Source organism: Oryx dammah, unplaced genomic scaffold (genome assembly GCF_014754425.2).
Source record: "Oryx dammah isolate SB20612 unplaced genomic scaffold, SCBI_Odam_1.1 HiC_scaffold_27, whole genome shotgun sequence".
NCBI classification, from domain to species: Eukaryota; Metazoa; Chordata; class Mammalia; order Artiodactyla; family Bovidae; genus Oryx; species Oryx dammah.
This window is the reverse complement of record NW_024070211.1, coordinates 718620-723061: the sequence shown is the minus strand read 5'-3', so window position 1 is coordinate 723061 and position 4442 is coordinate 718620. Positions and strand designations below refer to the sequence as shown.

The 4442-nt window shown below is 50.3% G+C and overlaps 1 non-coding gene across 1 annotated transcript; it reads left to right on the top strand.

Moving 5' to 3' along the window:
• Positions 1 to 1928: 1928 nt before the first annotated feature.
• On the top strand, positions 1929 to 2002 carry TRNAE-UUC. Its single transcript has one exon. It is a non-coding gene; the product is annotated as a tRNA-Glu (tRNA).
• Positions 2003 to 4442: the final 2440 nt, after the last annotated feature.

Sequence of the window (4442 nt, the reverse complement as noted above, 5' to 3'; positions counted from 1 at the left end):
ACTTACAGATGAGACCCTATGAATTCAGCCACCACCCCCAACTTACAGATGAGACCCTATGAATTCAGCCACCACCCCCAACTTACAGATGAGACCCTATGAATTCAACCACCACCCCCAACTCACAGCTGAGGAAAACAGAGGCCCAGACTAGCTACGCCCCTCTTTGGCCAGGTGGCCATCCACGGCGAGACACCTTGGAGTCGGGGGTGTGGACGTGCCTGTGGTTCGCAGGAGCAGTTAGGGTGACGAGCGCGTTGCAGTCAGTCGTCACCGGTGTCTCAGTGGGGCTGACCTCATGGACTGGGGGAGGCGCCCCACTGCTGCCCGCCTTGCAGGGTCAGTTCTCCGACCAGGGCCTGAGCCTGGGGTACAGCAGTGAAAGCCCCGAATCCTAACTACTAGGCCACCAGGGAACCCCCACTTTTCTTCTGAAGAGCGTCATTCCTCCTGGTATCTCTCCTGTCTCCTAAGTCACCAGTTTCTCTCTTTTCTGGGCCATCCCCATGAGCAACCACAGGCAAGGTCACCCTCCCTGTGTCTCACTCCCCTCCAGCTCCCACCCCGTTACTCCACTCCCCTTCTCAGCAGCGTTCCTGGAATAGCTGGCACAGGCTGTCTCTTGCAAACCTCACCTCCCATGCTCCCTGCCATCCTCTGTAACTCCCGGCCTCCCTGCTGACTGAGCCACCGGTCACTCCCCTGTCCCCACCGGTCACTCCCCTGTCCCTGTCTCACTGGCCCTCTCAGCAGCCTTGGACACACTTGGCCTCCCTCCCTCTTGAAGCACCTTCTTTCCTGGCCATCTTTTGTTGTTTTTTTAAAAAGTTGCTAAATTGTGTCCGACTCTTTGTGACCCCATGGACTGCAGCACACCAGGCTTCCCTGTCCTTTACCATCTCCTAGAACTTGCTCAAATTCATGTCCATTGAGCCAGTGATGCCATCCAACCATCTCATTCTCTGTTGCCCCCTTCTTTTGCCTTCAATCTTTCCCCGCATCAGGGTCTTTTCCAGTGAGTAAGTTCTTCGCATCAGGTGGCCAAGGTATCGGAGTTTCAGCCTCAGCATCAGTCCTTCCAATGAATATTCAGGACTGATTTCCTTTAGGATGAACTGGTTGGATCTCCTTGCAGTCCAAGGAACTTTCAAGAGTCTTCTCCAACACCATAGCTCAAAAGCATCAGTTCTTCAGCACTCAGCCATCTTTAGGGTCTAACTCTAACATCTGTACGTGATTAGTGGAAAAACCGTAGCTTTGACTACATGGACCTTTGTTGGTATCTTGACTTTCCTCAGCTCCTCTGTTCCTCCTCTGAATGTTAAAAGGGCCCAAAAGGGACTGTCCTGGGGGTCCAGTGGCTAAGGCTCCACACTCTCAATGCAGGGGGCTCGGGTTCCATCCCTGGTCAGGGAGCTAGATCCCACACGCTGTGACTAAGAGTCCAAATGGTGCAACGAGAGTCCACAGGCTGCAACCGAGACCTGGTTCAGCCACATAAACAAACAAGTAACTGTTAACAAGTAAAACACAAGGGCCCAGGGTCTGGGTTCCCTTCGCTTCCTACTCACACAAAAGGAAAAAATAGACATGGCTAGTACACACAAGAAAATGTGCTCAGCCCCAACTGTAACAAAAAGAAATGTCCAATAAAACAAATGAGATATATTTTCAATTTATCACAATGTCAAAGACTCAAAAGATGAATAATACTCAATGTCAGTGTGGATGTGGGGAAACGGGCATTGCCATTCACCGCCGGTGAGAAAGATAAATGGGACCTTTTGTGGACGGCAGTTTTGCAATAGCTATCTGCAGACACATAAAACAGAAGAGAATGATCCATCCTCTGCTTTGTCTTAAAATTGTTTTTATTGACATAATTTAAGATTTACAGAAAAGTTGCGAGAATAAAACAAAGAGGGAATTCCCTGGTGGTCCAGTGGTTAGGACTCCACGCTTTTCAGTGCTAAGGGCCCAGGTTCAATCCCTGGCCTGGGAAATGAGGTCCTGCAAGCCACATATACACAGCATGGCCAAAAAAGTGTAAAAAATAATAAAGATAAGCAGGAAAGAACAAAGACTTTGCAGATGCTCTGCTCTAGATCACCTGGACCACCACAAATGATACTGTCTCACTACAATGGCGCTGTCCCTCTCCCACTGCGTGCATTTATTTATAGTTTATATACACTCATATACTGGGTGTCTACAGCCCATGTATTACATGCTTGTTTCCCAAACCACGTAGTAGTGAGTTGCAGGCACGATGTTCTTTTTCTGTAAACACTTAAGTATGCATATCCTGAAAGTATGGAATTCCCTTCCATAACCACAATACAATTATCAAAATCAGGAAGTTAACACATTGATACAACACTCTGCTCTAACCCATGGATCGATCTCATTGCAATTTCACCAACTGTCAAACTGACATCCATTTCAGCAAAAGAAAATCCAAGATCACGTGTCACCTCCAGCCATTGTTATCTCTTTAGGATCCTTTAATCTGGAGCAGTTCTCAGACCTTTGTATTTCACGAAACTGACATTTTTGAAGAGTCCAGGCAATTGTTTTTCATAGAACGTCCCTTGCTTTAGGTTTGGCTGACGCTCCTGGGGCTTGGCCAACTGCAGTTCACAGGCCAAATCTGGGGCCTGCCTGTCATTTTTCTACAATGACGTGAGCTAAGAATGGCTGTACTGTTTTTAACCGGTGGGGATGGGAGCAAAAGTCTAGTCCACGACACTTGGAAACTGAATGAAACTCAATTTGCACAGATTCCTTGTCCACAGATAAAGGTTCACTGGAACACGACCACACCTGTCCATGGCGTTGTGTGTGGCCCTTTCACCCTGTAACTGAGGCATCATGACACAGGCTCGGCCTCTCACCCCTTTGCCTGGCTGCGCGGAGCTCGACGGATCACTGGCCCAGCTACACCTTGACAAGAGGCGTATCACCGTCACGCAGCTTTTTACTATTCCCAGTGCCCATCCATTACGTCTAGACGAGAAAACAGGACAGTGACTGTCGAGACTATAAAATTTGCCCCTGTAACCACTGTTAAGTGAACGGTTCAGGGGCATTAAGCACAGCCCCATGCTGGGTGGCCATCGCCCCCACCCACCTCCAGGACTCTTCATCTTGCAGAACTGAAACTCTGCCCCCATTAAGCAATGACTGCCTGTTCCCCAGCTTCCAGCCCCTGGCAACCGCTATTCTACTTTCTGTATCTATGAATCCGACGACTCTAGGGACTTTTTAAAAATATATTTATTTATTTATGTATTTATGTCTGTATTTGGCAGTGCCATCTCTTAGTTGCGACATGTGGGATCTAGTGCCCTGACCAGGGGTTGAACCCAGTCCCCCCGCACTGGGAGCCCAGAGTCTCAGCCACTGGACCACCAGGGAAGTCTCCTCTAAGTACCTTTCGCGACTGGCTTCTTTCACTTAATGTTCTCGAGGCCCATCCATGCTGCACCATGTGTCGGAACCCCCTTCCCTGTGTGCATGCTTATTTACTTTTGGCTGCTCTGGGTCTTTGCTGCTGTGCACGGGGGCCTTTCTCAGCTGCGGAGAGCGGGGGCTGTCTCCAAGTGGGCGTGCGGGCTTCCCATCACAGCGTTGTTCCCTCTCTTGTTACGGAGCCGGGCTCTAGGGAACACAGGCTTCAGCAGTCGCTGCAAGTGGGCTCAGGGGAGACGCCTCGTGGTCTCCAGAGCACAGACTTAGCAGCTGGGGTGCACGGGCTCAGCTGTCCCGCAGCATGTGGGAGCGTCCCCGATCAGGGCTTGAACTGGCGTCCCCTGCACTGCGAGAGGGATTCGTAAGCCCTGGGCCAGGGCCGCCCTCCTTCCTCTTAAAGCACACTCTGTTGTATGAATGAGTCACATTTAGCTTATCCATGCACCCACTGGTGGGCAAGTGGTGCGCTTTTTAGGCCCAGTGGGCTGTGTGCTTTTTAGTGTAAGGAGATAGCAAAGCGTCGTCTGTGCTGTGCAGTGACGCTCCATCTGTGCTGTGCAGTGACGCTCCATCTGTGCTAAGAGAATACAGTGCCTGCCCTGGTCCACTGTGCCTAAAATATTTACCATTAGTCATCTATACAGAGACTGGCTGGCCCTTGTTTTGTTTATCCTGGCTTCACAGCAGCCCTGGGGCTTTCCTGCACGTAGGATTCCATTGCATGCCAATGCTGGCATGGTTCCCATTTCACATACAGGCTCAGGTGCTCAAGCTTTTTGTCCACAACTTTGTACGGGTTTCCCACAAATGCACTTGACTCTTTCCTCTCAACTGTGCCAACACAAGCCCTGTACCTGGCCCAAAACCACCCCGACCCCCCAACCCCACCCCCAGCCAGCCCTGTTCTTTCTTACCCAGACGTCAATCATTTCTGTATTTCCTGATTCTTCTGTTGTACCCAGCCCTGGGGA